A 27,624-nucleotide genomic window follows, 5' to 3' on the forward strand; every position below is an offset into this window, starting at 1 on the left:
CGGGATTCGAACCTGCGACCGCAGCCGTCGCGCGGATCCAGACTGTACCGCCTAGAACCACTCGGCCACACCGGCCGGCAAATGTCATCTGTAAGTGAAAATATTCTCCCCAAGTGAAAAGTGTTTTCCGAGAGTTTTCAACGTACAATAACATGTATTTTAGCAAGTATTTTCATTTCTGTTTTTGAAACTTTTTCTAACTGACAAAGCTGTATTATTCAGTTAATAGATCAAAGAGCGCATAGAAACTTTAGACTGCCTTTGTATTCAATTACAAAACTTCTTATCTTCTTCACACAAACTTTCATTGACCAAGATTTGATCATTCTTGGTTGTTATACTTACCCTATGACTGTTGAAAAAATTAGGCTTTCAGTTATATTGTCACTATTTCCTGTTAAACTAATATCTCAATGGAAACAGAATTACATAATATAAATACATATTACAGCAAATTACAAGATTTACAACTTATTGTAACACGGGCAAAATTTGCCTTTGGTTGGTGCTCCGTGTAATCTTAATTACCTTGGTGTTTCTAGGGTTAATGATGTGTTTCTTTCCTTGGTTTTTCTAAGTATCGATTTTGGTGAACTTCTTATCGTCGTTGATGGTTGTTATTATGTCGTATATATATTTAAATCTGGGCTTTTCATTGGTTCTGGGTATTGTGGTGATGATGTCCTTCATATCCGGTCTGTTGTTTAACTGAGTGGTATCTGCTAGGTGCCACCTTTATGTCCTCCGCCCACCCTCTCCGGGCGCGGACCTGGTGCGTTGGTGGGGGAAGTGAGATGTCTGGTGTCGGTTCAGGGTCTTCATCAGCGCCGCGGATGGGGCCGGACGTGGAGCTCTGCTGGCGTGGAGACAATGCTTTTTCGTCCTCTTCAGCTGCTTTGACGGGAGCGGATCTCGACATAAATTCCCGCTGTGCTGTGGTCATGCTCGAGGCTGACTCCCCGGCATTGCTTAATTGAAAACCGCTGTTCTCATTTATTAGTCAGACATGCAGTCAGATCTCTACAGCTTCTTTAAGACTACAATCCCAGAAGGTGTTGGAATGTTGCAAAGAATTCGTGTCATTGTAATTCATGGTATGCCCGTGGGATAGGCAGTGCTATGCCACAGCAGAGTTTGTTGGCTGAATGTTGTCTGTGTGGCGTTTATGCTCAGTGCATCTCTCCTGTGCTGTCCGGATAGTCTGGCTCACATACATTTGCCCACATTGGCAAGGATTCTGTAGTCCCGGTTTCCAGGGTCCAAGGTCATCCTTGACTAGTCCTAATAAAATTGTCGTCTTGGCTGTCAGGCGGAACAAGCACTTCACGTTGGGTTTACGGAGTATTATTCCAATTTCTGCTGTTGTATTCCCGACGTATGGAATAAGTCTTGATTTCTTCAGTTTTAAGGGTGGTAGGACGTCAAACGGGCCGACTTGGAGCAGGAGAGGCATCGCAGGACATTTTGATTTCCAGTGTCTATACTTTTACAAATAAATTCATAAAACTTTGTCAGCATCGCCAGGAAGGATTCAGGATTCACACCCATTGCAGTGGAAGTTCGAAAACATAACAAAATAATTTTTTTTACGTGTGAAATTTCATCATTTTTTCACTTAATAATCGCTGCATTTGTTGCTATAGGTACACTTTTCTTCATAAGTTAAATAGATTCTTCGATAAATTTTGCACAGCATACATACCATACTTACAGGTGTATGAAACTCTAGAAATTATTTAAATTATGAAAAAACGAATGAGCTGTTATATTTTAAACTTCATGTTTAGAAAAAACACAAATTCTATAGTTCATTACCTCAATTTTTACCACAGTTTTTAATAGATTAGGAAAATTCTAGAGTTTCATACACCTTTAAGTATGGTTTCTATGCTCTGCAAAATCGAACGAAGAATCTCTCTTACTTATGAAGAAAAGTGAACCTATAGCAACAAATGCTGCCATTAGCAAGTGAAAAAAATGATGAAATTTCACAAGTAAAAAAAATTACTTCGTTACGTTTTCGAACTTCCACTGCTATGAGTGTGAATTCTGAATCCTTCCTGGTCATGCTGACAAAGTTTTATGAATTTATTTGTAAAATTATAGGCAGTGGAAATTAAAATGTCCTGTGGTGCCTCTCCTACCCCCTCCCTTACGCCAGTTGTATTTGGCGGTTGCTGTAACCGCTCGTGCGGAACGCGGGCTGTAAGTACTGCATTTCATCAGCTAGTCTGTCACGGTCCTAGATTCCGTTTTCTCTGTGCAGTAGTGTGCTTAGGACACCTTCTCGTCGTGGAAGCGTATGGCAGCTGGAGGCATGCAGGTTTACGGCAGACGCTGTGTCCTAGCCTGCCGTCTGCTCTTTGTTTGACGATCACATCCAGAAATGGAAGTTGATGGTTTCGTCTATCTTCATCGTGAATTCGAAGTTCTGATGCAGCAAATTCAGGTGTTGCAGAAAGTCTTGTAGGTGACGTCGTCCACGTGGCCATATTACGAACATGTCGTCTGGATATCAGAAAACCAACGAGGGTTTGTTGACTGCTGACTCCAGAGCCTCTTCTTCAAATTCGTCCACAAACATATTGGCCGCTAATGGTGACAGTGGGCAGTCCATCACTACTCTGTCTCTTTGACCGTATTCATATTCGTCTAACAAAAGGTAGGTTAACTTAAGCACGAAACAGCTTTGTTACCGCTGGCCCGAACTTTTCTCCTGTGAGGCTTAGGTAGTGACTTAGGGGCACCCTTAATAGCTAATGTTTTAAACTAGGTAGGAAAACCAATTACAAGAAAATAAAAGTAATTTTCAACCAGCACTTCGAAAATCATACAAAACATTAACAACGAATTCATGTAAAAAGCGAAGGGTACTTTTCATTTTTTGGAACATCTGATGACAATAGGTATATAGTTAGGGGAAGAAGTAAACACAGATCTAAAACTAGCTTGTAAGTGTTTTGGCACATCAAATAAGACTTTCGACAATAAGCCTGTGATGTGTCTGAAAAGGAAACATTACAACCAGCGTATATTACCTATTGGACTTATGACAGGAGTCGTGGACATTTAAGGCGAAAACCATTCTAAAAGGATGACAAGATACATGTTGGTAAATACTGGCAGAAACAGAAAACAAACTAATGCACAAGGGAAAAAACAAGGCGAAAGATGTAATCACGACTAATTAAAATGAAATAGGTGGGTTAGGACATTTTCCGAGCTGTGTGGATGCAGCAGGATATTCTTTTCTGAATTCCATGAGATTCATCACCGACATGATGATATGATGAACGATAACATTACAAAACTTTTAAGAGCTACGTAGTTGTGTATATATGAAGGTTGTTCAAAAATGGTTCAAATGGCTCTGAGTACTATGGAACTTAACATGTGAGGTCATCAGTCCCATAGAGCTTAGAACTACTTAAACCTAACTAACCTAAGGACATCACACACATCCATGCCCGAGGCAGGATTCGAACCTGCGACCGTAGCAGTCGCGCGGTTCCGGACTGAAGCGCCTAGAACCGATCGGCCACAGCGGCCTATGAACGCTGTAATGATTGGAAAAGTCTAGAGAAGACATTTATCAATAGTATAGTAGCAGTGATGGTGGTGGTCGTGGAAAGGGAGGAGGGGGGGGGGTTGGGGAAAGAAGTGAAAAGACATTGTACATATCAACAAGAAACGATATCGCTCACACAACTAGTAGCCACTCAAAAGGACATTTAAAACAGATTACGATTACGATTACTACCAAAGAAAAATCGAGGATTTCATTGCCTCAGTACTATCCAACATGCGGGAAATAGCATCAACGGTAAGAAACTTAACAACCTGAGATATGCAGATGACACTTTGGTTTGTATAAACGAGAGTCTAATCAAAGGACCGACTCATGAAAATAACATTTTAGATCTCTTTGTCACAAAGCGGCCCGAACTTTTCGTCTCAGCGTAAAACAAGGAATCAATTATCATAATTCCGTTTACGCTTCACTGAATACGAAATATTTCTGCTTAGCGAGAAAGACACAAAGCAGATTTCAACATGCAAATCTCATCTCCAGCAGTGACAATGTTCAGCATCAGTAGATGAAGTTTAAGAGTATCACAGAATGCGCCTTACACAACTTTGTGTCAGCTAATTTGCGAGGGATTGGGAAGACCTGCCAGTGTTCGACAGCTCTCTTCCAAAGCTGCCGCGAAAAGAAAGAGACCTTCACTGCAAATTTAAATGTAGCTATGGGCACACAGACAAATAAAAACCGAATGAATCCAAAACTACGTTAGAAGATTCATGCGTGAGGCGTCCACGGAACTCAAAATCTAAATTCCATCTACTAACCAAAACGAAAATTGTAACAAGTTTTGGTCTTGTGTTAAATCATGGTTCAGATCCATTTCCAGATACCTTGGTTTAGGCGAACATGATTTCCCTAAATCTCTCTTGTAAGACTCTGAGATAGTTTCTTCTAAAGGGCGAGGCCGATTTTCTTCTTCATCATTGAAACGACTCGAGCATGTGCTCTGTCTATAATGACTTCGATGTAGAGAGAACGTCGAACGATAATTCACATACCTTCCTTCTTTTGCGCTAAATCAGTAAACGGATCTAAACCATCTTCAAGAGAATCTGTGACCATACCGGCTTCGAAACGGAGGATGACACAGAGAAGTCCGAAATACTAACACGATACGATGTTGTAGTTCCTGTGTTGTTCAGAAGTACAAAGCAGCCTTACTTCGGACACGCATGTATGCCCGAAGAAACAGGCACTGCAGCGACAACAGCCGTTATGAAATACATGAGATGTATTTGCAGATGCGAATGCATACAACCACAGCTGTACAATGGAATGACGAAAATGAAAATGTGTGCCGGATCGGGACTCGAACCAGGATTTACCGCTTAACGCGAGTGGTTGCTTTACCATTAGGCTCTTTTTTTATACTTGTCTGACGACCATTGCTAGTTGAGAACAAGCACAAGCAGTTGCGGTTTCAAAGTTCATCTTCTGGAGGTTTGCTTTGCGTGCATATTCTGGTGCCTTTTGGTACTTTTCCTGTGTTCGGTTTCCAAGCTTAGTTTTCTGGTGTTAGCTTCTCGAAACTCTGCTAGCGTCACTAGTCGGAACATCCACACAGCTATTGGTGTTTTTTCAGGGAAATTTTTTTCCTTCTTTTTCTTTTGGCTCGCGTGATGCATTTTTCCCCTCGCTTTCTTCGGCAGCTGATTCCCCTTGCTTTGTGGAAAACCCATAAAAGCAACAAAGTGTATGCATGTTTGCTGAGTGGTAAAAAGGAAAAAAATTAAAAATAGAAAGTACGTGAAGGGATAACAGAATCTGAATTCCTCCTGTCACTTAGTATCATTTTTCTTCACCGTGACTTCATACTCTGAGTGAAGCGGATATGACTCTTCTGTCGTATATCAATAAAAACCCTACGGAACGTTCTCTCTGTATGCTCAATCCTCTGGAGACAAATGAAACTCTTCTTAGAAACTGTAGCCTTCTTCCTCTTAACGATGAAATTAAACTCTTTTTTTTCCTGAATCACTAAAAATTAAAATTTTTCCTGAACAAGAAGAACTCTCTTCAATCTGAAGTCTTTTAGGAACTGTATGAAGGGGAAAAGAAGAAACAAAAAATTCTTCTTGTGGAAATGCAAGAGTCCAGGGGCGCCTTGTGTGTTTCACATGTCACAAGCGCTTGATATAGACGAAAACATTCGGGATACTGTACTTAAAGTAACTTTCCAGCACTTTGTCCAAGATCAGTTATTCCTTTCCTACGATGTCGATACAATTAGTTGAAAAAAATTTCAAATTTTTCTTATACCGGGGACCAAGCCGGGTTTTTAGTCGACCATCGTCGATTGAAGAGATACACGAGGAATGTTGGACGTAAGGAGTACTGCTGGTCAGTGCATAATATATAAAATGACCCATTTATATATGGCTGTTGTGCTTAGCTTTCGTGAAGAGTCGGAAGTGGGGTCGCAGTATGTCTCAGATTTCAACAGCGTGGGCCGCTGTTCTGATGAGCACGGCCAGTTTTCTTGCAAGTCCAATTCCAGACATGCACTTGGTTCTTGCACAGGAATATGTGTACAGCCCTCGCGATCACGTTGCACAATCCACAGTACGGACTCGGTGCAAGGTTGACTCTATGGCGCTTCTGTTGGGTGGGGACAGTTTCAGTTACCACGTCGTACCATTTGGATCGGACATCTATTGGTAGCGTTGTGTTATGGATATTAGTTCAAATCTGAGTCCAATTGCATGCGGGGTATTTTTTTCTGTAAGTGGTAGGATGATGACGCCTGTAACAGCTGGCAGTATAGTTTATCAGTTGTCTTCTTGAAAAGCTCGTCTTCAGTATAATTGCTTTCTAAATAATATAGGGCTATATGCTTAAGGTTTGGGATGATGTTAGCAATATCTACTGGCGGAGTCACGTTTTGTGGACATGATAGCTGATTGAGCCTCTTCGTGAGGGTGTCCACGTTGGCCTAAGAATTTTCCATGTTTACTTCAGATACAGAGCCAAAGCACGAATTCCTAGGTTCTTGAAGCCAAGTCCGCACATGCCACACGGCGGCGCTGTCGTTTTGAAAGACACCTTAAAAATATTCAGCTTCCAAACTTACTAGGTAGCTGCTGCTAAAAGTGATCGCGCCACTGTGGTTGGCATTGACGGGACGGAGCGATACATTGAAGTTTGAATACGGTGTAAGAGTTGACGAAAAACGCTCTCTGCAGAACATCTAGTGTTTCATATTCTGTTCACGCAATTCTGCTTTTATCGACTGAATTTTCAAGTCAAATGGCTCTGAGCACTATGGCACTTAACATCTGAGGTCGTCAGTCCCCTAGAACTTAGAACTACTTATACCTAATTAACCTAAAGACGTTACACACATCCATGCCCGAGGCAGGATTCGAACCTGCGGCAGTAGCGGTCGCGCGGTTCGAGACGGAAGCGCCTAGAACCGCTCGTCCACAGCGGCCGGCGACTCAATTTTAGGTTGTCAACTTTTATTGTATATATCCTGAGCTCGTGTCGTGACGTACATACTTAGTTGCGTTCTTGTATTTTAAGTAAGGCGGACATGCAATAGTCTCTTGTAATGGAATGAACTTGACCAAGTGTAAGGATGGCAGATATACTGGTGTTTAAAGGTTCGTCACTATCTCTTCCGTAATCCTGTAGACGAAACTTCGCTTAATCGATATCTCGAACATTTATGAGGAGCATACTGACATCGTATGCATATGCCTGGACCACAGATTTTATGCCATGAAACTGCATGCATGCCCGAAGGAAAAAGCGCTGCAGCAGCTGCAGCCACTATAAAATACATTAAATATATTCGCATTTGCGAATATGGACAACCATCAGTTGTGTAATGGTATGGTGACAATGAAATTTGGCGCCGGACCGGGATTCTAACCCGAGTTTCCCGCTTATTGCGAGCAGTCGCCTAAACATTAGGATATCCGAGCACGACTCACCGAAAATGTATGTGCACTTTACCTTTTATTTTATATTGTGTGTGTCCTGTAGCTGCCAATCAAAATCAGCTACAGGTCTAAAGCCGGCCGCTGTGGACGAGCGGTTCAAGGCGCTTCAGTCCGGAACCGTGCTGCTGCTACGGTCGCAGGTTCCAATCCTGCCTCGGGCATGGATGTGTGTGATGTCCTTAGGTTAGTTAGGTTTAAGTAAGTAGGCCTAGGGGACTGATGACCTCAGATGTTAAGTCCCATAGCGCTTAGAGCCAACTGAACAGGCATAAATTAGTACACTATTTCATCTGCGAACACGATGAATGTTAGAAAATCGTCTGCATTGAATTTTTCTTTATTTTCCGATCTTTAAAATGTATGTTTTGGTAAAATTCGTGGTATATGACCGTTTATGGCCTCACCATTGTAGTATTTGGCTAGTCCTTAGCTGTGACAACTTTGTTATGATGTATTAAATGTGTTTTTGTGTAACTGAGTTGAACCTGTGGACATTGGTAAAAGTTTTGTGACGCTTGGCATGAAAACGGAAGGATGCAGAAACATTAGGGACGTGCTCGGAATCTTTCTTCCCAAACATTCCAACACTACTTCAAATATATTCTGCCCTTCCTGTATCAACCTGCAGATGTGAGCTCAGTTCTAGCTGCCTGCGTCGACTGAAAACTTATTTGTGCTCGACGTTGAAAGAACAGAGGCTGAACTGAGTGGCACATCTGTCCATTAACCAACACATTTATGTGAACCCCAAAGCTATAATTGACGATTCCGCTTGATCTCCTCGACAACTTGTCATGACTTTACAGCCTTCTGTCAGTTTCTTAGATTTTTCGAGGCATTTGCTTGTCTGCTGCGCACTTTGTGAAACTGATACTTTAGTAACAATGCTGTAAATTAAATAAATATTTACTAAGTAGTTTTGTGGAAATTTGAGCTCTTAACACGTTTATGGATTATTTAAGGAGAATGAAATGGTTGGTTCTAATGGTTCTGAGCATTGTGGGATTTGGCTGCTGAGGTCATCAGTCGCCTATAACTTAGAACCACTTAAACCTAACTAACCTAAGGACATCACACACACCCATGCCCGAGGCAGTATTCGAACCTGCGACCGGAGCGGTCGCTTGGTTCCAGACTGTAGCGCCTAGAACCGCTCGGCCACACCGGCCGGCGGCGAATGAAAACTGCATATCAATTCATATTAAAACATTTAGTGAATCTGTATTTATATTACAATAAAACAGTAACACTAGGAAAAATTAGTTTTCCGGTTTAGGTTCCTCCTCCCCCGAAAAATAATCCTGAGTACGGACCTGGATGTATCCCATAGAAGTATTATAGAACCATTACTTTTTGCAATATGTATAAATGACCTGATGGATAACTTCTGAAGTTGCATGAGGCTTTTCGCGAATGATTCTCACAACAGTCTCAATGCTAAAATATTGTAGTGAAATGCAGAAAGACCTGCGGTGGATCTAGCCCTGACGCAGGGTTTGGTAGCTAACTTTGAACATAAATAACTGTAACGTGCTGAGCATAAACAGGCAGAAATATACATTAATGTACTGTCACACGGTTGTTGAACAATCACTGGAAGCAGTCACATTCATTAAATATCGAGGCGTATAAGTACGGAGCGATTTAAAGTGGGACGACTACGTGAAACTAATAGTAAAATTAGATTCACTGGACATATCCTAGGATGTGCACACAGAAGGTAGCTTATTACATTCTCGTTCTGCTAATAGCTGAATATTGCTCGACAGTCTCGGAACCATGTCAGATAGGACTGACAGAAAAAATAACGATGAGCCAAAGAAAAGAAAAGCGTTTCGATACAGTTTTTTTTTTAAATCTTATGGGACTTAACTGCTAAGGTCAACAGTCATTAAGTTTACATACTACTTAACCTAAACTATCCTAAGGACAAACACACACACCCATGCCCGAGGGAGGACTCGAACCTCCGCCGGGACCAGCGGCACAGTCATGACTGCAGCGCCCCAGACCGCTCGGCTAATCCCGCGCGGCCAGGATCATTTAATAAGCGGGAAACATCACTGAGAAGCTCATCAAACTCCTATGGCAGACGTTGCTAGACAGGCGTTCTACGTTACTTCTACACGAAGTTACGAAAGGATACGTGACGAGGAGAAGTAGCCAATAGGCTATACTGCTTTACCCTACTTGTATCTCGCGAAGAGATTATGAAGTTAAAATTGTAGAGATTCGAAGTAAGGCGGAAGCTTACCAGCAACAGATCCTTCCACGAACTATTCGTGATTGGAAAATGGAAAGTGGAAAGTGACAATGATACACAAGGTACCCTCTGATACACAGCTTAAGGTGGCTTTCATAGTAATAATGTAGATTTAGATATAGATGATTTTGAAGAACTACCAACGACGGTATCGGATCTCGCCGTCGAATCTCAGACAGTGGGACTTAACATAAATCTTCCGAGACAACACTTGTGCCAAATGAATGGAGCACGGTAGGAAACGTAAAACCCAAAAACTCCTTATTAGACAGTCGGAGAATACATCTATCTTGTCCAACATCTGAATATGACCGGAGGCAAAAGATAGAAAATCTATCGACGCATCAAGCGGGGCCGGCAAGCATTTGGAAGACATTCACTTATCTTCATGTTGAACGTGGCAGTAAAACTGTAAAAAACACTTTTCGATCGCTGTGTCCGAGCGTTCTGTCTTACGTCTGTGAAACCTACACACTTAAAGAGTATACAAGACGGAAACTCAGAAGTTCACGGCGAGGCATGTAATTTAAAGGAAAGACAAAATTGGGCAAATGACTTCATATCAATAACCGACGTGCAGGATATCCTGTAGAGAGCAGCCACTGTGAAATGGTAATGGGCTGGCCGTATTGCCATTAGAAATGATGACTGTTGGACAAAGACATTGATGAAATTGAATCCGATAGTCAGGAAGAAGACAACCCAACCGTTTGGCAGAAATATCTACGGATGATCGCTGGAGAGAACTGGCTGAATATCGCCAACACTGTTCGTCATAGAAGAAGAACTTGCAGGCACACCTAATCTCAGTACTCAACACGTATTTTCCAAGCACAATTACAAGAGTAGAAGCGACATTCGTTCATAATTTATCTATACCCTGTATAAATCTTTTTGATGTGCGTAATAAATCAGAATTATCTACAAGTGAAGCAGAAAAAAGCGCTCTTCGTCCTATGACGATTGCCCAAGTGTTTAAACTCCACGAAAGATTTTTATATGTACTACCAATTTTCTTCGTAGTTTACCTAAAGTCTTTAGACCTATTCAATACAAATGATGTAAATAAATGTTTTCTCAGACGAATATAGCTTACTACTTTCGCAAGTAATTTTTAGTTAAAACATGAATCATGAGGTATTATTATTTCGTTTTAGACACTTTCTAAAGCATATATAGAGTACTGACGAATACATCGGAAATTGTGAAACCCAGCTAATTATCTCAATTTTTTAAACATCCAACTCGTTTTTGTTGGTGATATCGCTAAGTATTAATGTTCAAAATTTTATTTTTTCACAAAAAGCTGATCGTGCTGCATACCAGGATTAAAACTGATTGCCAATTATTAAGTGAAACATAGCTGAGTGACTAAACTATGACATTTAGATAATTCGTGACCTCTCTTCATAAGCGTTTGTCAACGTTGTTACATATTAACAAATTTATCCGTCTTTGTTGCACATTTGCTGTCGAGTATTAGTTGAATACAAGAAATGCTAGAATGAGGGTAAGTTAATGGCAACCGCGCAGCTGTCCAAATATTGAACAAATATCCGATACGAATCACCCTCCTGCGATAAGGCTTCACCCTCCTCGACATATGTGTTTACTGTGGAACAACCTCAGATTTTTTCCCCACCCATTACCTGTTGTGATTCAGGGAACGATTATCTAGTTTTTAGTATGTTCGATGTCAGGCAGTTTTTCTAAAGAGCAAATTAAATGATGGATGTGTGTCAACAGACTGCAGATACGTGGGATTAGTATCGTAAATGGGGTCGTTCGAAGATGGCCACGGATTTCGCGTTAATTAAGAATATTTCCATGCATATTTTTTGTGTATGTCCTATATACCACGTGTTTTATCATCTGAAATGCTTCTGTGCAGTGGTAGCAGCTGAACTATTCGTAGATTCCAAACGACGATTCTAATAGTTGCAAAGTCAACACTTGCCAAATACCTGGATCATCTGTTCACAGTAAAAGCCAGATTTCTTCTCCTCCTCCATTATTTTAGTTTACTATTATTTTTTGAACCAAATATTCCTTATGTTCCCCCATGGAACAAAATAAGGTTAAACTTCAACATGTCTCGGCATAAGGGTCGTTAGTGGAAATACACTAACTCTATTTTGTAAGGATTTGTGATGGCTTCCCTTAAAAAACCTTTAAGCATTCACTTGACATGACTTTGGGAAACCTAATGCAGAAAAGAGGATAGGGATTATAAACTCGTTTCTCCAAACTTGAAGTGCGAGTTTTAATTTGTCTATTTGTCTCTTCGTTCACTGAGGTCCCTATAATTCCCATGATGTTGTTAGCTTAAATAAATATAACAGTTTTCCTTTAAAATGGACTATTCCGTTAACAGTTTATCAAACTTCTCATTTTAGTTCGGTATGAAGATTTTCTTTGCCAAAAGCTGTTAATACGCCTTTCTACAAGGAGGATTGCTAGATCATGTACACAAGTCGAGAACTGTGCCCTTCACGCAGATTACTGTCGCAGTTTCATTGAAACAAATGTTAGCTTAGTATGAAGGTCTCTGAATCTCAGTAAACAACTAAACGATCATCATATCTTTGAATTCAGATATCACAGTTCAGGATGACTGAAACAATTACTTTTCAGTCAGAATATTACTGTCAGCTTTCTACCGTAGAAATGAGGTCACACAAAGGAGTCATTACATTCTACCGTAAGTAACTAACATTTGCTAGGAAGACTGAGAAATCATTTGGCGGCACTGTGTTCTAACTGTGTGAGCAGATACTGACAAGAGTGTCGTTGACAGAGCACTGAGCAGCAGGCCGTGAAGATGTGAACGACTTATAAAACATGTTAAGAGTCTTGTCATATATTCAAGTTGTGGTTTCATTAGTACAGGGTGGCGCAAAATAGGTGTTAGAAAGTTTTTGTCTACCGACGAAATAAGGGGTGATACATTCTTGTTGTCATATTTATGCTATAGCAGACCACCTGAAATTTAATACGGAAGTGTACAAAATGGTTTCCTTCAGCAGTAGTGAGTGTGTTGTGCAATGAACTGAAATCCGTGGTGACTTTCTAAAGGACATTATGGTCGGCTGCACGAATCTCTCTGTAAATCGCAGAACGAAGATCCTGGAGAGTTGCAGGAACTTTGTTGAAGACTCTGTCCTTTATATGAAATAATCAGAGGGGTTGAGATCGTGACTATATGGGCGCCATTCCATACCATGTGCAATGAAAGCTACGGAGTCCATGGTGACGATCCGATGTCTGAATATCGCCTGCACAAAATGGAAGACGTCTGTATTACGGTGCAGACGTCCTGGATGAACGAGTAGTTTCAGAGCATTCGGCGGAGTCGAGCAGCCGATACAAGTCCAAGGTCGAGAACTTGTCTGCACTTGCATTCCGTGACAGGTTCCTCAATAAAAATGCGCCGAACAATGCATTGTGCACTGCTTGCCCACAGAATAGTAACTTTTTGTATATGAAGTGGACCGACAGCTTGAATTTGTGGGTTCACAGTTGCGCTGTTCCAATGCAAGTGCTTCTGTTCTGAGGTGTAAACTGAGACGTCAGTGCGTGAGCTATATAATCTTCAGAGTTGGATTACAACAGTATCACAAGGACAATTATTTACGGCATACGATTAAACCGCAGTAGACGAACACTCTCTAACACGTGTTTTACGCCACGCTATAAATAGAATGTAGGCGAATGACGACGTAACAGCAACTGGGCGATGATCAGCAAGCGGAAGTAGAGGTGGAGGTCATATGCATGTGCGCTGTTAAACACTGTGCTTTTGTGCATATTTTGTAGTTGTATTGCCGGCCCGGGTGGCCGAGCGGTTCTAGGCGCTTCAGTCTGGAACCGCGCGACCGCTACGGTCGCAAGTTCGAATCCTGCCTCGGGCATGGGTTTGTGTGATGTCCTTAGGTTAGTTAGGTTTAAGAAGTTCTAAGTTCTAGGGGACTGATGACCTCAGCTGTTAAGTCCCATAGTGCTCAGAGCCATTTGAACCATTTTTTGTAGTTGTATTATGATATAAATTTTAATACGCGTTATTTTCAAACTCTATGTGCTGTATCCTATACTCGTGTAACAAGAGGAATAGTCAATAGGCAGGGATGTCACACAAACGCTCATGTCAAGCAAAAGCATCGTGTGGACGTATGCTCTAATCCGAATGTTTTCCAAGATACACCATATCTAATTTACATTTGTTTGTGGGCTAATGGAGCGCAAATATGTGTCATCTCCACTCTATATCTCTGACGTTTTATCCTAACCCAACCTATTCGATGGTTTCAGTATCTTTCCTCGGGATGTCTTTCTACAATACAATATAAAACGTTACTAGCTGAATCGTAATACACTTGCACCAAGTTATGGTCTGGAACATTAAACTGGCTGGCGCCAACGCAACAAAATGACATCATAGGGAGACAGATGCCATCGTTTTGTTGACAACGCACTGTGAAGTAAGAAGAGAGATACAGAGTGCAAGAGTATTTATTAAGGGAGCCGACAAAACTGGAAAAGCTAGTCAGCCCCTCTGAAGGGTGAAGTTGGGCAATACTACAGCCCCGATTAAGCTCCTTCGGGAACTGACTAAACAAGATGGGCTCAGCGAATGAAGTGGTCGCAACCCAATAGCAACACCCGGTTGCTACGTCCTACTGATGTTTTTCCTGGGGTGAGGGTGCTGCTGCTGGATTAGTAAGTAAGTACGTAAGAAAATTCCTCGCCTCCAACATCAGACCTTCATCCTCTGATGACCTCAGACGTCCTCAGATACTCGCCGATGTTCTGTGTACAGGACCATATCGGCGTATGTACGTGATCCCAACCATCGCCGCCTCCATCGTCTACGAGTGTTACAGGGTGTTACAAAAAGGTACGGCCGAACTTTCAGGAAACATTCCTCACACTCAAATAAAGAAAAGATGCTATGTGGACATGTGTCCGGAAACGCTTAATTTCCATGTTAGAGCTCATTTTAGTTTCGTCCACCTACGCTCAATGGAGCACGTTATCATGATTTCATACCGGATACTCTACCTGTGCTGCTAGAACATGTGCCTTTACAAGTACGACACAACATGTGGTTCATGCGCGATGGAGCTCCTGCACATTTCAGTCGAAGTATTCGTACGCTTCTCAACAACAGATTCGGTGACCGATGGATTGGTAGAGGCGGACCAAATCCATGGCCTCTACGCTCTCCTGACCTCAACCCTCTTGACTCATTTATGGGGGCATTTGAAAGCTCTTGTCTACGCAACCCCGGTACCAAATGCAGAGACTCTTCGTGCTCGTATTGCGGACGGCTGTGATACAATACGCCATTCTCCAGGGCTGCATCAGCGCATCAGGGATTCCATGCGACGGAGGGTGGATGCATGTATCCTCGCTAACGGAGGACATTTTGAACATTTCCTGTAACAAAGTGTTTGAAGTCACGCTGGTACGTTCTGTTGCTGTGTGTTTCCATTCCATGATTAATGTGATTTGAAGAGAAGTAATAAAATGAGCTCTAACATGGAAAGTAAGCGTTTCCGGACACATGTCCACATAACATATTTTCTTTCTTTGTGTGTGAGGAGTGTTTCCTGAAAGTTTGGCCGTACCTTTTTGTACCACCCTGTATACATGTACGTGACTACTCTGTAACTCTTACTTAAATGTTTCGCAGAGGGTTCATTCACACTATTTCTCTACCATTCTACTCTCTAACAGCGCGTGAGAAAAATGAACACGTAATTATTTCAGTACGAGCTCTGATTCCTCTAATTTTATCACGATGATCATTTCACTCTATGTCAGTTTGCGACAGTGAAATATTTTCGCATTCAGTGGAGAAAGTTCGCGATGTCATTTTGTGAAAATGATCTCACCGCCAGAAAAACGCCTTTATTTTAATGATCGTCCCTCAACTCGCTTGTCATATCCTTGGTACACTGTCCTCTTCTTCGCGATTACACCAAACGAGCTGCCCTTCTTTGACCTTTTTCAATGTTCTCCCTCAATCCTATTTGGTAAGGGTTCCATACAGCATATTAATAACGGATGAGGGTGGTGTAGGCAGTCTCTTTATTAGTCCTGTTGTCTCTCTTAAGTATTCTGCCAATAAAATGTAGTGTTTGATTTACCTTCCACACAACTTTATCTCTACGATCATCCCAATTTCAGTTGTTCATAATTCTAATTTTTAGGTATTTAGTTGAATTGACAGCCTTCAGATTTGTGTGATTTGTCGTGTAAGCGAAATTTAACGGTTTTCTCTTAGTACTCACGTTGATTACCTCGCACTTTTCGTTATTCAGAGTCAATTGCCACTTTTCGCGTCATACAGATATTATGTCTAAGTCATTCTGAAATTAGTTCTGCTCTGCTGACGACATTAGTAGGTGGTAAATGAAAACATCATTTGCAGTCTTCTCAGGTTGTCTTCCAAATCGTTTGTATAGATTAGGGGCAGTAGCAGCCTGTAACACCTCCATGGGGAACGACAGGTATAACTAATGTTTTACTTTCCGTTTGTTATTACGTATTGTGGACTTTCTGACAGTAAATCACGATCCCAATCGCAGATCTAAGACGATACTCCATAGAAACGCAATCTGATTAGAAGTCTCTTGTGAGTATGCTGACTTGGAGGTAGAGACTACTGCAGTGTCAGATGAAGTGTCGAGTCATCTGCGAAAGATTTTGTCTACAGTACTAGCAGACAAACGCCTGTGCTGGTGATGATATGCAGACGACTTGGCACCCTCGCGTCGCTGGGTCTCCTGCTGGGTAACTATCTTCCGCTGGCTGGCACCTCTCCAGTCGGACGCCTGTTGGAACCTTGACAGGGATGACACGGTATCTCTGTCGTTGTGCATCGGATCCGGGGGCTCTCATCAATGCTGAACTTTACCTAGGGCGGGCACACATCTTGGACGTCGATGAAGCTGGGGGCTAAGGTCTGAGAACTGTCATTTTTTGTGCTGCGGCCCGAGGCGGGGCAGCAACCAGGGCGGAGCTGTCATACGTCGGCTACAGTGTGCAGTTTTGGCCAACTACGTCCACCTACTGACTCCAGTCATACCCAGTCATACTGCTGACGAGGGCCGGCTGAGCTCTGCGGCTCTCTACGTTGTACCCAGTACGACGGCCTCTCCTCCAACGGCGTCCACACCTCTGTACCTATCATGAATAAAAGTCTAACTGAAGTGGGATATCTTAGTTGTGTTCCGCTCCTCATATCCAGTCACTAACATAACATCACTCCACTTTACTGCTCGATGGAGCCAACGTCTTTCTGCATCAATAAGCTCCCCGTCGTCCACGTACTGCTTTCCCCAGAGAGCATACTACACTGTCCCAAATAATCCGAAGGTGCGAGGTCCGAGGTGTTGGTGGGTGATTGACGAAGAACAGTCCATTGAGAGTTTGTGAGCTCTTCTTGATTGCGCAGACTTGTGTGAGGCTTTGCGTTATCATGGAGATGCAGAAGTTCATTGCACCATGAACATAATGTGGTGGGGCATCGGGCGCCAGATTGTCAAAATAGAAACCGAAGTTAACAGCGTCCTCACAAGTGCTTGTAAAACACAAACAAGGGTTCCTTAATGGTTGGAGTGCGTTTCCAGTAAAACAGAATGCTACAAATCCATACGGAGTAGGAGTGTTGCTCGGTGGGCATGGTGAACGGAATGGAACGTAGGACTTTATTGGGAACAGGGGCTCATATGTCGGAAGACAGTCTGGACATCATGGGCGTGAAAAGACAGAGTTTTCACGTTATACATTATGCGGAGTAGGTGAAAACATGTGGCGTCAGTGTGGCCAACGTTCCTCAGTTTCCGTGTCGGATCAAGGAATTTTCGGGACTATAAGGAAGTATTGCCCCGTGTTGGTTAGCGGTAGTGTTGCAACGTACCTAACGTTTACTGTTGAGTATATGCTCTCCTAAAGAGCAGACTATATGAACAAATCAACTACGGTTTTACCTGCTATTACTCGTATTTTAGGTACAGCGGCTATGCGCGGCTCTTTTTAACAAGACAATAGCTCGATGTTTTCATAGGGTGGAGCCGCGCACGCCTGCTTTCAGCCCCGTCGCTAATTAACTGCAAATAATAACCTGTAGCTATGATCCTAAAGTGAAACAGTCTACGTATTGGCTAGAATTGCGAGTTAATAAAATCACAGAAATATGAAACAGAAGTTAAATTAATGCGAGTTAATAAAACCACAGAAATATGAAACAGAAGTTAAATTAATAATTTAATAATAATGATTATATCAAAACATCCGTTATTGATATAGAAAACAGAGGTTTATGTTGAATAATGTTTATTCAAGAGATGACATCTCAAATAAATAGGAAGTCGTCGTACGACATTCAATTAAAATAGAGAAGAGAAACAGCCGTCTCAAATACAGTGAAGTTACATTGGGAGCGGAACGAGAATGGTAGCAGAATACCGGAACTAACTTATTATCGAAAATATGCGAAAACTAAGCCCATTTCGTGATCACAGTACATGAAATATTTATCACCTCTAAACCGTTCAGAGCCCAACAAGATGATTCACAAATAAACACAGCGATAAAAAGCGTAGTTACTCATACTCTGTCTATCCTCAGTTCCGTGGTAGGAGCATAAAAAGTTAGTCCTACTCTGGAGCACATTCAGACCTCTCGAAATGTAAAGTCACTTCAGTAGTTAGAGTTCCTTAGCGGCTGTTCACTGTTCAGAACCGGTAACCTAAATGATCGAATGATATACGTTACCATAGGCAGGTCCGCCGCCTTCCAGCACTCGAAATAGTGTGTCCAGAATTTCTCCCTTGAGCTCTTCACTCGAGAAGTCCCAGTCTCCACTCCACAGTATTCCACTCCAGTGTGATTTTCCATTGGCTGAAGGACATCCCCAACAAAAATACATCATTCTTAAGCTCTACAGACATGATATGATTCAAGCTCACCCCTTCCCAGACTAAACTAATATGTTGTTGTGGTCTTCAGTCCAGAGAATGGTTTGATGCAGCTCTCCATGTTACTCTATCCTGTGCAAGCTTCTGCATCTCCAAGTACCTACTGCAACCGGCATCCTTCTGAATCTGTTTAGTGCATTCTTCTCTTGGTCTCCCTCTACGATTTTTACCCTCCACGCTGCCCTCCAAAACTAAATTGCCGATCCCTTGATGCCTCAGAATATGCCCTACCAACCGATCCCTTCTTCTAGTCAAGTTGTGCCACAAATTTCTCTTCTCTCCAATTCTGTTCAATACCTTCTCATTAACTATGTAATCTACCCATCTAATCTTCAGCATTCTTCTGTAGCACCACGTTTCGAAAACATCTATTCTCTTCTTGTCTAAACTGTTTATCGTCCACGTTTCACTTCCATACATGACTACACTTCATGCAAATACTTTAAGAAACGACTTTTTGACACTTAAATCTATACTCGACGTTAACAAATTTCTCTTCTTCAGAAACGTTTTCCTTGCCATTGCGAGTGTACATTTTATATCCTCTCTACTTCGACCATCATGGATTATTTTGCTCCCCAAATAGCAAAACTCATCTACAACTGTAAGTGTCTCATTCCCTAATTTAATTCGCTCAGCATCATCTGATTTAATTCGACTACATTCCATTATCATCGTTTTGCTTTCGTTGATGTTCATCTTATATCGTCCTTTCAAGACATTGTCCATTCCGTTCAACTGTTTTTCCAGGTCCTTTGCTGTCTCTGACAGAATTACAATGTCATCGGCAAACCTCAAAGTTTTATTTTCTTCTCCATGGATTTTAATTCCTATTCCGAATTTTTCTTTTGTTTCCTTTAGTTCTTGCTCAATATACAAACTGAATATCATCAGCGATAGGCTACAACCCTATCTCACTCCCTTCGCTACCACCGCTTCCCTTCCATGCCCCTTGTCTCTTATGACTGCGATCTGGTTTCTGTACAAATTGTAAATAGCCTTTCGTTCCCTGTATTTGATCCCTGCCTTATTCAGAATTTGAAAGAAGTATTCCAGTCAACATTGTGGAAAGCTTTCTCAGAATCTCCAAATACTAGAAACGTTTATATTACAACAATATTTAAATAAAGCTATGTCTTAAACATTCAATCACACTCACATCATCTACAATAAATACAGTAATAGCTGATTCATAAATAAATAAGACACCATTCTTGCACAAACATTCTCACAATAAATGAATACGGATTGTCCTTAAGTATTGTTATGTGTGTGTGAAATCTTATGGGACTTAACTGCTAAGGTCATCAGTCCCTAAGCTTACACACTACTTAACCTAAATTATCCTAACGACAAACACACACATCCATGCCCGAGGGAGGACTCGAACCTCCGCCGGGACCAGCCGCACAGTCCATGACTGCAGCGCTGAAGACCGCTCTGCTAATCACGTGCGGCCTAAGTACTGTTCCGACAGTTATTTATGCCTTCATGACGAAGGCGTTTTTTGTTTCTCTCTTCAATTGTGGTGTCCGCTAACATACACAATTGACCACCTTTAAATCAGCACAGTTTTTAATAGCACTGCAACCAACATGTAAATAAAGTTGCTGGCAAAGAAGTAAACTGTTAATTAAATAACTGCAGAAGTATGACAATATGTGAAGTACTTATGCTGCGTTCGTTTACTGTGTAATTGTGGCAGATATGACGTTCTGACAAACAATTAGGTAATAGAAAGTATACAAAAGACGTAATAAATCAATAATTAAAATAGATACAGATATGTAGCTTTCAGGGATGATAGCTATAGTGCAGTGCTGTCATTCGAGATATCGTTCACTGAAATTACATGAAGCGATTAAAAGTTGTTAATTCACAGGTTCATTGTGTAAATGTTTATTCACCGTGAAATATTTACTGATATAGTTTTAAAGATACTGAAGTATTGTTATGTCACTGGATACCCCTCATTTTTCTGGGATCGCTGATGTATTCGGATCTATATCAATATTAGATTGTAAATTATTATAGACTCTCACCGAGCTGTAAGAAGCTGTCTTTCACTTTGTCTGAAAGGCACCCATTGCCTGAGTATTGCTGTGGAAAGAGGGCTCGAATTTGCGAATTCAAGAAACGTAAACAAGTGAGGTTCAAGAGATATGGTGGCGGGATAAATGTAGACTGCAACAGTGGCAGTGTTGAACTTGTATAAAATGAATGGCATGTATATTAACATGAGTGTATTTCATATGCAAATTCAAGAATTTGGGCGGCTATTTCTGTTTGGGGTAAAGGGTAGATTTAGTGTATTTAAGTTGTACGTAGGATGTATGGAGGCACGGCTTAGTGCAAGGAGTGTGTCGTCATTGGCTGCATGACTCGTGTGTGAAATCTTATGGGACTTAACTGCTAAGGTCATCAGTCCCTAAGCTTACACACTATGTAGTCTAAATTATCCCAAGGACAAACACGCACATACCCATGCCCGAGGGAGGACTCGAATCTCCGCTGGGACCAGCCGCGCAGCCCACGAATGTGAAAAAGAGGCCTATGAATTATTTGTACTTAAAACCTGGAGGGAAATTTTAAAGGGTTATTTAAATGTGTTACTTGTAGAGTTTGGACGGGTTTCTCGAGTGATATATGTAATTTATTTGTAATTGTTGTTCATACAAAATCTGCGTCATGGAGATCATCAGACCTCATTTAGAGTTTAACTGCTTGTTGGAATGGAATGTGGGGTTACACGCAAAGTCTAAATTAAGTTTTTGGGGGTATGTTACGTACGTTAGTCATATAATGTTTGTCATTTTTGAAGGGTTTTGGATACATCTATGTATGTAGGGGTATGTGGATAAGTTCTTAGTATGTTTACGAGAATAAAATTCTGGGCTGGGACTAAATGATATTTTGGCACAAATAAGAGTTAATATTTCCTGAATTTATGATCCAGCTGTCCACTAAGTTGAAAAATGAAAGTTAAATACGCAATTTCTACACAGGGTAGTATTAGCTCTAAGGTTTCTAATTAGACGTGGTAAAATTTTTGGGATGTGAAAAAAAATATTTGTTGGTTTATGGTGTCTAACGAATTTCATAGCATGAAAGATATTTCCTAGTGGGAACATGGACAGAATGTTTGAAATGTCGAGCTGAATCAAGTGTTTTGCCTATAATAGTCGTATTTCGACAGCTATCGTCCTTCAGCGCTGATGGTGAATGCGAGTTGCGTGTTTCCGTATAGTACGTGACCAAGGGCGTCATGAATTTAGGCAGAGGCAGCTCGACTGCGAACCATCTTAACTTGGACGACAGAAAATCAATCGTGTCCTGTGTCTCTGAAAGTGACATACTACGATGGAGTAGTCAAAGCAAAAGCAGCTATCAAACGAGCGCAAAAGCGCTACAAACTTTTGAGAATAGCTAGCTGCTCGAGAGTTTGTTTAAATTTGTGTGTTTATTTGGCATTTAATTAACATGCTGTAATTTTATAATTGGTGTTACATTTGAAGCATTTACACTTATAAATATGACATATCCTAGGAGGTACATGCTGATTCATACACCACCACAAATATACTTACTCCATTGTTCTGATATGCAAGAAGAATTTTCTGTTTATTATATTATATATCTTTTGTTATTATATGTATGTAAAATCTGGTGCTACTTATCTACCAAGTTAGTAAACTAATGTGGCATATTGCGTAGAGATGTGTAACATCAAGCGTATGTAGGTAAGATAATCAACCCCCTAAATTGCTACGAGGTAAGATGAATTTGACGTAGAGCTGAAAGTTAGTGGGTCTGGGGTTCAGGGAGGGCCACAGCACGCATTCCAGGACTGCCAGGGTTGAGAGAAGGAGCCCATTACCGGAAACTGGACAACGTTGGTATGGGGAATTTGCATGACACGTCGATTGTTTAAGAGGGCTGACTGTGCTCCCAGAAGTGTCAGGCATTGAGAGACACTGAACGACGGCTTCTTACAGCTCTGTGAGAGTCTATAATAATTTAGAATCAGATACTAATGCAAATTTCAATATATCAGTGATCCCAGAAGAATGAGGCACATCAAATGATACAACAATATTTCAATATCGTTAAAGCTATAGAAGTTAATATTTCACAGTGAATAAACATTCACACAATGAATCTTTGAATTAACAACTTTCAATCACTTCATGAGATTTCAACATACAATATATCAGATGATCAAATTGCACTATAACTAACAGCCCTGTAAGCTAGATATCTGTACCTGATTTATTTATTGCTTCATTGCGTCCTTTATATATTTTTATTATGTAAATGTTTTTCAGAACATCATATCTGCCTCAATTACACAGCAAACGAATACAGCATGAATACTTCAGATCTTGTCATACTTTCGTAGTTATTTAATAGGCAGTTTACTATTTTGTCAGTAACTTGATTTAAATGTTGATTGCAAGTGCTAGTAAAAATTGTGCTAGTTAAAAATTGTCAGTTGCGTGAGTTATCGGACACCACAACTGAAAAGAGAGACATAAGATGTTTCTATCAAGAAGACATAAATAACTGTTTAAAGAATACTAAATGACAATCTGTTGTAGTTTACCGTGAGCACACTTGCATAAGAATGCTGGCTTATTTAGTTCAGTGATGTGAGTGCTGCTGAATGTTTATGACATATCTTCATTTAAATATTGTTGTAATACATTAGTTTAGTCTGGGAGGTGCTCAGCTTGAATCAGATCACGTCTGTAGAGCATAAGGACAATGTATATTTGTTGGGGAAGGCCTTCAGCCAATGGAAAAGCAGCTAGTAGCAGAACACTATGGGAGTCAAGTGAAGACTGGGAGTTCTCGGAGGAAGAGCTCTAGGGAGTGATTCTGAACATTTTATGCCGAGTGCTGGAAGAAGGCCGACCTGTCTATGGTAATGTGCATGATTCAGTCATTTAGGTGACTGATTCTGGGTGGTGAATGGCCACTACAATATTCTAACTATTGAGGGGACTTTGTATTTGAGACGTCTGAATGTGCTCCAGAGTAAGACTTTAAGTTTTGCCGCTTAATTTACGGAAATGAGAACAGACAGAATATGGGTTACTATTCTTAGCATTGCATCTGTTAATCTGTAAATCGTCAGGTTGAACTCTGAACTACACTCCTGGAAATTGAAATAAGAACACCGTGAATTCATTGTCCCAGGAAGGGGAAACTTTATTGACACATTCCTGGGGTCAGATACATCACATGATCACACTGACAGAACCACAGGCACATAGACACAGGCAACAGAGCATGCACAATGTCGGCACTAGTACAGTGTATATCCACCTTTCGCAGCAATGCAGGCTGCTATTCTCCCATGGAGACGATCGTAGCTGGATGTAGTCCTGTGGAACGGCTTGCCATGCCATTTCCACCTGGCGCCTCAGTTGGACCAGCGTTCGTGCTGGACGTGCAGACCGCGTGAGACGACGCTTCATCCAGTCCCAAACATGCTCAATGGGGGACAGATCCGGAGATCTTGCTGGCCAGGGTAGTTGACTTACACCTTCTAGAGCACGTTGGGTGGCACGGGATACATGCGGACGTGCATTGTCCTGTTGGAACAGCAAGTTCCCTTGCCGGTCTAGGAATGGTAGAACGATGGGTTCGATGACGGTTTGGATGTACCGTGCACTATTCAGTGTCCCCTCGACGATCACCAGTGGTGTACGGCCAGTGTAGGAGATCGCTCCCCACACCATGATGCCGGGTGTTGGCCCTGTGTGCCTCGGTCGTATGCAGTCCTGATTGTGGCGCTCACCTGCACGGCGCCAAACACGCATACGACCATCATTGGCACCAAGGCAGAAGCGACTCTCATCGCTGAAGACGACACGTCTCCATTCGTCCCTCCATTCACGCCTGTCGCGACACCACTGGAGGCGGGCTGCACGATGTTGGGGCGTGAGCGGAAGACGGCCTAACGGTGTGCGGGACCGTAGCCCAGCTTCATGGAGACGGTTGCGAATGGTCCTCGCCGATACCCCAGGAGCAACAGTGTCCCTAATTTGCTGGGAAGTGGCGGTGCGGTCCCCTACGGCACTGCGTAGGATCCTACGGTCTTGGCGTGCATCCGTGCGTCGCTGCGGTCCGGTCCCAGGTCGACGGGCACGTGCACCTTCCGCCGACCACTGGCGACAACATCGATGTACTGTGGAGACCTCACGCCCCACGTGTTGAGCAATTCGGCGGTACGTCCACCCGGCCTCCCGCATGCCCACTATACGCCCTCGCTCAAAGTCCGTCAACTGCACATACGGTTCACGTCCACGCTGTCGCGGCATCCTACCAGTGTTAAAGACTGCGATGGAGCTCCGTCTGCCACGGCAAACTGGCTGACACTGACGGCGGCGGTGCACAAATGCTGCGCAGCTAGCGCCATTCGACGGCCAACACCGCGGTTCCTGGTGTGTCCGCTGTGCCGTGCGTGTGATCATTGCTTGTACAGCCCTCTCGCAGTGTCCGGAGCAAGTATGGTGGGTCTGACACACCGGTGTCAATGTGTTCTTTTTTCCATTTCCAGGAGTGTATTTGAGCTGGCGAATGTTTAATGTATTGTGATTGCTAAATGGAATTAGTTTTCCCGATACTTTGATGACTATTTAATTTTGGGATTTCGCTGCCATTCTCGTAACACTTTCAACGTAACAGTAGTGCATTTGGTAAGAGTATTTTCTGTCTATATTTTAGCTGAATACCGTAGGACCTCTTCTTGTTTATCTGAGAGGTCCTTTCTTGAATAAACATTATTCACCATTATTCACTGTCGGATACATCAGTTACAGACATTGGAATAGAGCCCGTCTTATTAAATTATTCATTTATCTTCTATTTTTATTTCTGTGTATTTCTTTAAATCACATTTCTAGCCAATGTATAGACTATTTGACTTCAAGATCACAGCTATAAGTTATAGATGGCAGCGAATTGGCTGAGGGCATGAAAGCAGACGTGCGTGACTCAACCCTGTGATTACATCGCGCTGTTCTTTTCAAACAGAAGCGCGCATAGCCCAAATACCTAAGTGCGAGCAATATCAGACGGTCGCGACGGGTTTGTTCGTATGGGATGCTGTTAGGAAGAGCAACTACACTTTGCAGTGACAGTTACGCACAGGCGCCCTGTGCATTCTTAGCGCTGGATTTTCTCAATAAGAATCGAGCAAAGATTGATCTTTCGCAGCATACTATCGAGCTTAGTACGACGTTGTTACAGCTGCGAAACAGCTGCAAGTGATACATTGTCGAATGGTTCACCAATCAGAAGATGGAACTGAATGAACTGCATACACGTTCTTTGAAGCTCAGCTAGCGTAATAAAGTAGCGAGAGCTACAGGAAAATTACTGTTGACCAAACGATGTGTTATGAAGCTATTGGAACTCAAAGACGAATAGGATGCTTCGCATTGTTTTGTGCGTAGAAGCCTAACATCCATGCAAGAAATAGTTAGACATTGCAAGGTTCTCATGACTGCAGATAATTTTGGCTCAGACGAAGTGGATTACCCAAAGGGGCTACTAATCGCCAGTTTAGGTGTCCTAGATGAGGACTATATGGATAGGCAGAGCAGAGATTTTTGTCGCAATCAAATCATCAATGCATCTGCGCTATTTGTGAAAGTACCACACTTAAATGGAAGGGACATGTCAGCTACGGAGGCTCTGTTAACACATTTCACGGACTTGTTCAATCCTACTGGAACATTACCAGCGACACCTTTGATTCAACCTAAAATTCCGGCAGGGGATTACCCTCTGGTCTACAAGAAAGTAAACATAATTTCCAGGCAGTTGCAATCTATAATGGAAGAACTGATCAATCAGCAGTTGGCTGGTGGCCCTATTGAGAAGAGAGAAACTCCGAGCAGGCGATGTCATTTTTCCAAAGGAATAATTAGATTACTCCAATTACCGAAAAGTAGACGCAAGTACAGTCACTGATGCATATCCTATACAAAACGTAAAGGGGGCTTTGGGCAACCTAAGTGAACGTAAATACTTCTTTGTAATGGATTTAAACAGTGGCTATCACCACATGGAAGTGGTTCTGGGAGACAGGCCAGCTGATTACTATTTCATGGGGACAGCACCAGTAACGATGGATGATGTTCGGGCTTAAGAATTCGTCAGCCACATTCTACAGATTATTGAATAGAGTGCTGAGGCCATTACAGCCACATCAACGTATGATATATTTAGATGATATTAATGTAGTTCATAGAGATCTAGAGGAACACATAAAACGACTGGAGGAAATGTTTAAAGTTTGCGTTAGGCATGTTTAATGTTAATTATTGCAGGGTGTCACTTTTTGTCTACGAACGTAAAACACGTAGGTCGTATGACTACCCAAGTTCGTGTGATGACTGACTTGACGATGATATGTGATGTGCATGACTAATCACCACCATCAATGAAACAACATCAATTAATTTTAGACCTATGTTACTTCTAAAGAAATTTTGTCAAAGGTTTTGCTGATATAACTAGACATTAACCCATCTGTTGAAATAAGCTGTGAAATTTCAGTGTTCAAAAGACTGCGAAGCTGCATAAGAAAAGTGAAAGGGAAGCTACTAGCTCAGTAATAATATTTCCAGATTACCAAAAACAATCTTTCCGGTCCTGTGACGTAAGCAACCAGGAAATTCGATGTGTTCCACGCAAAGTCCCGATACAGCTGATATCATTAGTCCCTTCACTTTATTTTCCTTTCTCTCGCTTCCACCTTCAATAATATATGTATCACAGCTGCAAACTGCGTGTGGTGCCTGTTCGTTAGGACATGTCTGAAAGAACATTCAT

Source organism: Schistocerca nitens, chromosome 3, assembly GCF_023898315.1.
Source record: "Schistocerca nitens isolate TAMUIC-IGC-003100 chromosome 3, iqSchNite1.1, whole genome shotgun sequence".
Classification (NCBI taxonomy): Eukaryota; Metazoa; Arthropoda; class Insecta; order Orthoptera; family Acrididae; genus Schistocerca; species Schistocerca nitens.